Source organism: Cavia porcellus, unplaced genomic scaffold, assembly GCF_034190915.1.
Source record: "Cavia porcellus strain 051 isolate PalLab524CR breed Dunkin Hartley unplaced genomic scaffold, mCavPor4.1 scaffold_1, whole genome shotgun sequence".
Taxonomy (NCBI): Eukaryota; Metazoa; Chordata; class Mammalia; order Rodentia; family Caviidae; genus Cavia; species Cavia porcellus.
Window position 1 is genome coordinate 81,979,896 of NW_026947484.1, and position 10,931 is coordinate 81,990,826.

The 10,931-nt window shown below is 38.8% G+C and overlaps 1 pseudogene; it reads left to right on the forward strand.

Moving 5' to 3' along the window:
* Positions 1–3,086: 3,086 nt before the first annotated feature.
* Positions 3,087–8,431, forward strand: LOC100720799 (myotubularin-related protein 12-like; annotated as a pseudogene).
* The last annotated feature ends 2,500 nt before the right edge of the window (positions 8,432–10,931 follow it).

Here is a 10,931-nt window from a genome sequence, read left to right on the forward strand (position 1 = left end):
GTTCTTCAGCTGTTCTTTGTCATGGAAGTATCTTATTTCACCATTGATTTTGAAGGACAGTTTTTCAGGGTACATCAGTCTAGGTCAGAAATCATTTTCCTATAGGATATGGAACACTTCACTCCATGCTCTTCTTGACTTTATTGTTTGTGCTGAGAAGTCTACTGCAATTCTGATAAGTTTTCCGTTATAAGTGATCTGTCTTTTCTCTCTGACAAGTTTTAATAATCTATTCTTCTGTTGGATTTCTGGGATGGTGATTATTATATGTCTTGGTGTAGTTTTATTTTGCTTATCACTATTTGGAGTTCTATATGCTTCATTGAACCTGATGTCAGTTTCTGATCTCATGCTTTGGAAATTTTCAGCTATTACTTCTCTAAATATCCTCTTGACATCCTTTATGTCGCCCCCTTCTTTTTCATTAATCCCTATCAATCTTATGTTGGTTTTCTTTGAGTCATCTTGCAATTTTTGAATTGTTATTTCCTGATTCTTTGTTATTTTTAAAAGATCTTTCTTTTCCTGTTCACTAGCTGCAATTTTATCTTCAAGGTCTGAAATTCTATCTTCACTTTCATTGAGGCAGTTTTTACAGCTTTCAGTGGAATATTTGATTTCCTGTATATCTCTGTGTATCTGCTTTACATAGTCTGTTTGTTTCTTGTATTGCTCATCTAGGGTTTCTACCTTTTTGTTTAGTTCCTCCACTTTTTAAACTGTGTTTTGTTTAGATATGTTCGGGATCTCTTTTATTTCTTTTATCATTTCTTCTTTTACCTGGGAGATTATTTCTAGTTTGAATTCCTTTAAATCTTCCCAGAGTTGCTTGTTTATTGCAGTAGCTATTGTGTCTGATATTTGAGGTGTATGGCATATATTTTCTTCTATATACATCACTCCTAAGGTTTCTTGGGATGGGCTGGACGTTTGAGATTGTAATTTGGTCTTTCATTTTGTCATTTTCTTGTATTTCTGTGTTTCAAGTGTTATTTGAAAGATTCCTCAGAGTCTGTTGGAAATCCACTTCTCTGCCCGCAGCTCCTGGGACTCTGGCACCCAGTTTCCCCAGTCCCAAACAAGGTGGGCTCCAGGGAAAGTGGGCATCCGCTTGGTTGCTTAGAACTCCAAAGTTCTCCAAACACAGCCTGAGCAGGGAGGCAGATGCAGGCACCCCAGACCCATCTAGCTGTTCCACTGCACCCAGACAGTGCGAGGGTCCCAAACAAGCTGGGCTCCGGGGAAAGTGGACGCCTGCCTTCTTGCTTAGAACTCCACAGTTCTCCAAACACAGCCAGAATAGGGAGGCAGATGCAGTCGCCTCAGACCAGCCTAGCTTTTCCAGTGCACCCAGAAGGCTCAAGAGTCCCAAACAAGCTGGGCTCAGGGGGGAAAGTGCATGGGGCACTTACTCCAGGATGCCGGGCCTCTGAAACCGGTAGAGCTTGCCTGCTTGCTTAGAACTCCACAGTCCTCCAAACACCTGGAATCTTGATTGTTATATTTCATGGTGTATATTTATTTTGGTCATGGCTATTTGCAGTTCTATATGCTTCATTAACTTGTATGTCAAATTATCCATGTTTGGAAAGTTTTCTGCCATTATTTCTGTGAAGAGGTTTTTAATGATCTTTGTGAATTCTCCTGCTTTCTCACTATTCAAATACATCTTATGCCTTTGTTCTTTACTTCATCTTGTAGCTGTTGGATTGGTTTTTCCTGGTCTCTTGCTATTTTTAAGACATCTTTCTTTTCTTGGCTTCTAGTTGCAATCCTGTCTTCTAGATCTGATATCTATCCTTTCTTTAATGCAAACTGTTGTACATGCTTTCTGTGGAATTTTTAATCTCCTAGATTTTTGTTTGGTGCTGTTTAATTGATTCCATTTCTTTTCTATGTTGGACATTCATGGTTTCTATCATTTTCCTGAGCTTATCTATTTTATAATCTGTGTCTATTTTAGTGTCTTGCATTTTGATTATCATTTCTTCTTGTACCTTAGAGATTATGTTTTCTATGGCTCTTCCATTTGTTTGGATTTTTTTCACTTCTGCTGCCATTATTTCAGAAAGTTCCAATGGTCAGCTTTTGATTTCCTCTATCTCTTTGTGCTCTGCACTTGTTCTGGGTGGGATAGATATTTTGGACCACATTTTGTGTCTTCATCTTGTCATATTTTATTTTCTACTTTCTTTTGTTTTCTGTGTTGATGCTTGTAAATTTCTTATGTTAGATACCTTTACCATAGCACCAAGGCTTCCCAGGAAATGTCTGTTTCCTGGGATATCTTCTAGATGAGGTGGTTCTTGGTTTTTATGTGTATCCCAAAAACCTGCTTTCCAAATATATTCCAAATATGTGAAGTTATGTGACACTGGGCCCATTCTTTTGCTCTTAGACTACTGTGATAGTTATCACCCCTTACAATTGAAGTGTTGTCATGCAGCAGAGAAAAACTAATTATAACAGGTATGACATCCAGTTAATGTAGTACAGTTAGACATAAAAATACACTCAAACACAGCCTAGTTATTAACAAACTCTGGTAACTTAATAGTTACCCTGATACCTCTATATACACAAGCAAGCTCTATAGTTATATAATAGCATGCAACTCACACCAGGGACTTGCATGTAATAATTTTCCACTTAGTCAAGCAATGTTACCCTGCTAGGAGGTGGGGTGTTAAGAAGGATACAGGGTAGGATGGATAAATAAATGAGGCTAAATATAGTAGAAGCAAGGCTGGAGGGCAAAGTTTTGAGTAACTGTAGGACCAAAGAGGAAAGGATTGGAAGCAAAAGCCAAGGAGTATTGAAGTAAACTAGAAAGAGAAGGAGTAATGTTTACTCACATGAAATTATCAAAAGGTCAAGTGAGCTAATTGACAAAAGAGAGGCAAAGGACTAGAAGAAAATAAAAAGAAATGTTAGAGGTCTAAGTCATGAAAGAGAGAAAAAAGAAAAAACAAAATAAAAATAACCATACACTCAGAAAAAAAAAAGCAGGACAAAACAAAACAGACTTAAAAAACAAAAACATCAGGGGAGCCAGAGGTGTTAGTGGTGGAGCAAGGTGCAACCACATGCTCTATGGATGGGCACAGCCCTGGCTGATAGTGCTGACCAAGTACCACTATGTTCTTACACCTCTGCTTCCCAGGGCAATGGAAATTCAAAGAAAGGAACAGTAAGTAACTGAGAAGGAAGTCACTCTTTACTTGTTGCCAGGTGTTGCTTTATGAAGCTAGCAGTCCTGAAGTATGTGCAGGATGATTGCTGTCAGCATGGTACCTGTGGGAGACTCATCTGAACAGACTTTAAGACTGCCTTCTTGAGTGATGATGAATCTGGATTGCATAATGGTGAAATTCAGTTTAAGAAAAAGGTTATAGGAGAAAAATGACATGATCTTCCACTGTGTTGATCAGATCTAGGAAGTGTTCAATGAGAAAAAAAAAACTTCTTTAGACAACTGAAGAAATACTCTGAGAAACTCATCATCTACTACAAAGACCTCTAAGTGTTCTACTTCTGTCTGGGATATACAAAAGAAGCAGAAGTCAAAATGATTGTCAGTGAGATAATTCATCATACCCAAGCTCCTAAACTACTTCAAATATTATTTCTGTTTTCCTATGCCACTGCTGCACGAAACAACACAGCCACTAATCCCAAGAACCATACAGTATTGTCTGACATACTTAAGGATTGGTGTTGGGAATTGAAGCAGACCAAAGGCAATGTAAAGTACAAATTAGTGAGTGTCAATGAAAACTACGGAATCTGTGAGAGGTTGCCATATTTTTTGTCATCCTCACCATTCTGAAGGAAGATGTGCTGTGCTTTCAGGGTCATGGCATACTAATATGGTATTGGTCCTGCCAAAGTGGAATTACCCTTTTAAAAATAGCAGCACTGCTCAACAAACAGAATGAAGGCATACTGCAGATAAAGAAGAGCTTCTTGGATGAAATTCACAAGGCCATCCACAGGCCACTTTATAAAATTGTTAGAAATGAATACTTATCAAGTAACTTCCTATCCCTGCAAGAAATTGAGACTACATATTCTAAATTTAAACAGCTGTTTCTGAAAGATCTTAGTACTGAATTTTGAGACACAGATATAAAATGATTTGCTCTCTTAGAAAGTAGCAGCTGGCTTGACATAATCAGATGTCTGAAAAAAGCAATGGAGATCACAGAATGCATGGAAGGATAAAATGTAAACATTCCTCTTCTAGAGGAAAATGTCTCCAACCTCTGACACCTCCTTTCTTCTCTGGTGCAAGTGATGGACTCCCAATGGTGAACCTGAACTAGTTTTTTTGTTTTTTGTTTTTTTTTTTTTTTTTTATTTAAGGAGAAAAAGGAAAAAAAAGCAGAGAAAGGGTACAAGTTATACAGATTTACAGAAATAAACAGTAGGAAATCACTAGTTAATGGATTACATATTGTTATCTTAGAAATAATTGTTCAAGTTACAAAATTAAAGCTTATAAAGTGGACATTCCAACAGTGAGACTACAAACAGCTCTGTTCAATGATCCAACAAAACTCAGTAATATCATTATCTATCTTATACACTTAAATATACATGCAGTTATATTGTTTAGAGCACTTTCTTTTCCTCTCTTTTGTACAATGACTATTACACATTTTGGGTTTTGTTGCTCCCACAGTTCTTATTACTTTTTTGGAAGAGAGTAGAACCAAATTTGACATAACTGAACAGAGTCAGTCAAATCAAAAGGGTGGACATAATAGATAATGTAAAAGCATAATACAAGGTGATCAACAATGGTTCATAATGCCTCCCGCTATCTCTAATAGAATTGCCTATATCATCAGTTATAATAAAATTGAACAAAACAGTAAAGAACAAAACCGACAAAACCAAAACATTGGAGACATTATAGGTCTTCAAAAGTAGATAATAGACAACCAGAATGGGCATGATAGTGAATCCCACTATCTTCACAGCTGTTGCCTAAACTTTCAAACCTGGTGCTATCAAGCAAAACAGAATAGAGGAACATCAGTCAAAACAAGATGCTGAGAGCAATACAGGACTTTAAATCAAGATAATGGAAAGTCAAAGTGGGTTACTATAATATATCCTGCTATTTTTTAATTTATTTTTCCCTTAATTAAAAGGATAAAAATAAAAATAAATAATAAAATGGAGATTGAGATAAAAGAGGGCATAACAGCAAAACAGTGCAGATCAAAACAAAACCTTTTAAGCAAAATAGTGTTTCACCACAAGATAATCCTGACATAAAAGTAGTTACCATATTGTCTCTTTCCTTGAAATCTTTGAGTATAACTTCGTATACTGTAGCATCAAATATTTCAAAACAATGTAAAACCATTTAAGAGAATGACAGTATTATAGGGTATTTAGAATCAACTAACAGAAAATGAACAATGGTTTCCATATAATCTCCTTGTCTATAAAAGTTTTTGCTTATACTATCATACACAATAAAATCCAATAAGATACAACCTGTTTAGACCAATGGAGACAGAAGAACAAAAGCTTGATGAGACTTCAAAACAAGATGATACTATATCAGTATTACCTATTAAGATGTCATTTTCTCCAAAATAGCTGTTCCTATCATCCAATCTTCTCCACCACATTTCTGTTGAGCCCTTTTTTGTCATTAGTTGTCAGTTTGTCTTCTTCATTTTGTTTTCCGCTCCATTCACTGTGGCCTCTCTGCCACTATTTCTAGATTCTTCTTATTTTTCTTTTTTAGAATATCCTGCAGTATTCTCTGTAGAGTTGAATTGGTGGTTGCATATTCCCCTAGTTCCTCTTTATCCTGGAAGCACCTTGTTTTTCCATCAATTTCCAGGGATAGTTGTGCAGGATATATCAATCTTGGGTGGAGATTAGTATCTTTCAAAGCTTGTAATATTTCGCCCCATGCTCTTTTTGATTTGATGGTTTGTGCTGGGAAATCTGCTGTAATTCTGATGGGTGTTCCCCTGTAAGTGATCTGTTTCTTGTCTCTGATGGCTTTTAATATTCTCTTCTTGCATTGGATTTCAGGAATTTTAATTATTATATGCCTGGGTGTTGCTCTGTTTGGGTTGTAGGTGGCTGGGGTCCTGTTTCTTCATACATCTGAGTATCTTTACCTTTTGCTAAATTAGGGAAGTTCTCCTGGATTATTTCCATGAGTAGCTTTTGTATTTCATTTGTTTATGTCCCTACTTCTTTTATGTTCTTAATTCTTAAGTTACAGATCCTCTTATCATCTTCTAGTCTTTGTATTATTGCTGTTTGTTTTCTTGTTATTTTTAAGAAGTTTTTCATTTCATGCTCCCACCTTACAAATCTGTCCTCCAGTTCAGATAATCTATCCTTAGTTTCTTTCAAGCTGTTATGCCAGTTTTCGATAGAGATTTTAGTTTCCTGGTAATTTCTTTCAACCTGCTTCACATTTTCTATGCTTTTCTATTTTCTCCATCAAACAATTCTCCCCTTTTTTTCTGTTCTTCCATTCCACCATCTGTTTTTTCTTGGGTGGTGCTTAGCATTTCTCTAACTATTCTGCTTATGTCTAGCTTCAGGTCATTAATAACTTCAGTCCTGAACTTGTCTATGAGGCTCTGGAGATAGCGCTTTATATCTATTGGTGCTGTGTCTGCTGTTGCCTCTTTCTCAGGATTGGGGGCCGAGGAGCCTTTCCTGTTGCTGCCTCTTCCCATATTCTTTGTTCCTTATATATGCAAGCGTATACAGGAGGCCCAGCTTCCTCCCCTGTTGGCCACAGTCTGATTGAATTGTGCCGGCTAGGTATTCCTGCCCACCGCAGCGCACCAGGAAGTTGCAGACCAGGCAGCCTATGCACGGCCCACCCCTCCAGGTCAATCTACCTTCAGGTGCTGGGACCTGGGTTGTGTTAGCCTACTGGGTCTCAGCCAGCAGCGTCATGTAGGCTAGGCACTGCTCACCAATCCCGCTTAAGAGGGAGATACGTGACTGAAGTCACTGCAGCGCCCTGTTCCTGTAAGTCTGCCCAGTCCCAGAATGTCCTCTGTTGGAGTCTCCTAGACCGTGGAAGAGTCCCAGTTTCTCTCACTCACCGCAGGTCGATGCATGGCTCCCCACCTGTCCTGCTTTCAACTCCATTCACCGATTCCCGTTCTCAGAGTTCTTGCTCGTCTCTCTCCCTGCCAAGCAGATGTAGACGCAGCAGCAGCGGCCGCAGGAAACCCAAATCGCGGCTTCCAATGGCGTGGGCTCCAGCTTCCACGCTGAGGCTTTTCTGTTCCTGTTATAGCACCAGGATTGCATTCACAGTTGGCTTCTCTCAGCCCAGTTCGTTCTTGGGTCAGCAGGGCATATCTCCACTTGCTTATGATTCCTTACTCCACAACATTCCTGAATTCTAAGCTGGGTCTTTCAGAGAGCCTCCGTAGCTGCTGCTATCTGTCTGCCATGTTCTCCCGGAAGTCTCCCTGAACTAGTTTCTGAAGCCTCATCCAAAAAGAATGGGTCATGGGTGGCCACTGTTTCTTGGATCACTGCAACCATCTCTGCTAGAGAGACAAAGAGGAAATTCCTGTGTTTCTGCTTTTCTTAGATTGTGTCTGGCAGCTGATGCATCAGCATCCCCCAGCATTTTAGTTCACTGAGACTCACCTGAGTGTTTTATCAGAATATATATATATATATATATATATATATATATATATATAATCTAACATGGGTAGAGAAAGCCTGTTATACACAAAGCAAGCCTTTGAATCTTTTCATCATGTGTGATTGATCTGTATAGTTTCAACCCAAAGCACACACACTGTTCAAAGAGCCTCTCTACGTGGAAAAGCCAAAACTGGACAAAGGCTGGTGAAAAAGAATGCATTTCAAACATCAATGACTACTTTTTTTTTGCCACTCACTCAGTCTTATTTCCCAAAAGAGTATTTTTTCAGAGAAGAAACAGATCATTTAATTAAAAACCTTCTGTGAAAGAGAATTAGCAAACTTGTTAACTCTTCAGATGAACCTCAGGACAACTTCCTGGAGTTCCATGACAGTTTGCATAGCAGGCCTACTAACTACCACAGTGGACTCATATAGAGAGGCCAGAAATCAAAGTTTGGGCACAGTGCTACTTGTGTGGGTTTCCAGAACCCAACTCATAGGTGGTGGCAGAGAGGCCACTATGAGCAAACTCCATGAAATGATAGAGGAAGTTCAGAGCTTACAAGAGAAAAATCGACCAGCAGCACTACAACTCTCTGCCCCTCCAGGCCGAGGTGCCCTGCCTCCTCAATATTTCCCTTTTGCTTTGCTCCAGTGACACTTGTCCAAGACTGTCTTGTATACCAACAGCTATAAAGCATTAAGAGATGAGGAAAATCTGCCCAAGTAAGAAGACAAGTTTGTGGATCTACGGAATGACTGACTTGTGTGTTCAGTGACTGTGCAAGATGCACTGGAGGTTGGGACCACTGGTCCCTAGACTAGTGTTTCGCTTATGCCAGAAACGTCCTAGCCCAGCCTCTGCTGGATAAAACCTAGGCCTTGAAGAAAAGAGCTGCTTCTCAATTATTTTATGGTTCTGAAAGATCATGCAATTAAAACCATATCTCAAGTAATTATTAATTGGAAGGAATTCCTACTTGACAGCATAGGATTGTGACTGTTTTCTGATGCCTAAATATTAGAGAGACCCTCCAGTGGCCAGTTTACTACTAGAAAAAGCTTCAGTTTGATATTCTTGGACTTGCTTTTTTCTTCTGGTCCTTCCTGTGCCAAGATAATGCATCCCACCATTGGGAATAGTAAGTTGATAGCCCATCTTAGTTAAGAGCAAGGTCAACCTGGTATAGTGTTTGTAGGCATTCAAAGACTAAGATAGAGGTACTAAGATGGATGGCATTACTTAAACCATAGCATTTTTTCCATCCTTGCTCCCCTTATCTGTGGAAAAGCTGGAAAGTTCCATAGTTGCTACACACAAGCACTTGGCCCCTCCGCCCTCCTTCTAGAACCATGTCCCATGTCACATGTCGACCGCTGGGCCAGCCGCCACCTGCTCCTCCATGTGCTGACAGCTGTAGGTCTTCCGTCAGCATTGTCCATCTGCACTGCCTGCCTTGGGCACACTGTTCCAGTGTCTTGTTGCTGAATCTGCTGGTGAAACTGTAGGATCTTCTGGTTTGTCCAGAAGAGCTTCCTGGCCTCTGAAGTTTCCCAGTGTTTGAATATCTGACTGTGCCACCTTCTTCTTCCCCCAAGTCTTTGGAGACCCTGAGAGCACAGTTGTTCAGTGTACTTCCTCAGCTGCTTCCCAGTTACCTGCTGGCCTCATCTGCTCTGGTCCTGCACAGACTGCTGGGGTCAGCCTCTTGTGAATGTGGCTTTCATGGGAAAGTAGCAGTGATATTTCTCACAGGATACCTCAGTGATCTAAGAAGCCACAGAAAAAACTCAATGATGCCTAGTTTTCTACTTAGTTCTGCTGTCCAATTGCCATATACATAATTTTTTTAAGTAGGAAAATATACTGTGTAAGGACCCATTTATTCAATCTCAGTGGAACTTTTGTTAAATCACACACAAGAAAAGGAAAAAAAAACCCTTACATTAGAACCACTTAGATTGAATGTTTGCCTTTTTTATACATTTGCTCTTCAGAATAAATCCCACTTTGAGTGGTAGATGTTTAGAAATACCTGCTGGAGGGCAATAGAATTTGAAGCTATTGACAAAGGAGTTCCCAATTTGCACTGAATCACCTTTGTACAAGCAATCATTTTGCTCTTCTCCATTCCACCTTAATGTGATAGCCAGGTTGGTCAGTTAAGATAGCAGGCTGAGAGGAGGGTAGGATTTATATATCTGATGGCCATACACACCTCAGTCCTTGTTGCCTTAAGAGTGTTAGAGATGAGGTCAGCAGTAGGCTTGCAATTGGGATTTTTAAAAATACATAGGAAATTTAATATATGGAAGGGAGTTCCTAGGTCCCTTCACATATGTTCCAGGAGCCTTCCTAAAACTAGCACTAATCTCCACTTAATTCCCTAACCTGTTTCCTCTCAAATACACTATGAGCTTACTATTTTGTTACCTCATTAGAGTGTGAATATTTGTATGGTAGCCTTTTCCATCTTAGTACTTTACATTCACAAAACGGCTGGTATGATGCTTTATACTCTATAAAATATAGCTTAAAGGCATAAGATCATGGCCCTTATCATAGCAATCAAAAATACACATTGAAATATTTTTCTGTGATTTTAAAAAAATTATTACAGCAAAATAAGCAAGTTTATAAAATGTAAGATCATAGCCAGGCATAGAGGCGCACACCTAAAATCCCAGCACTCAGGAGGCTAAGGCAGGAGGATCATTGCAAATTTGAGACCAGTCTGGGTTACAAAGTAAACTCAAGGCCAGCCTGAACTGCAGAGAGAGCTTCTGTTTCAAAAACCAAACAAACAAAAAAAAGTAAGATCATGACAATTTATGTATTTATATTTTAAATCAGGTTTCTATAGCTTGTATTTGTATACACAATTTTTAGTGGGCTTATATATTGTGAAATTTTTATTCAAGATTCAGATGGACATTATGTTTAATGAGACCATTTACTTTAAAATGTTGTACTATGTAAGTTTGGAAATGTACACTAATAATTTACTGCATAACTATATACCTCCAACTTTTTCCACTGATGATAAACTAGCTTTAATTAAATTCAAATTTTTCTTTTTTTAAATAATAAGCTATTGGGCTGTATCTGTATACACGTTCTTTTTATATTCCAAATGCACAGAAAAGTTTATACCTATATTCTCAATGCATCGTATCTGATTGCAAAAATTAAAGCACAATTTACAACTGAAAACAAAAACAAAAACAAAACCTACCAACCCTGCCAGAGGGAAAGAGGAAAA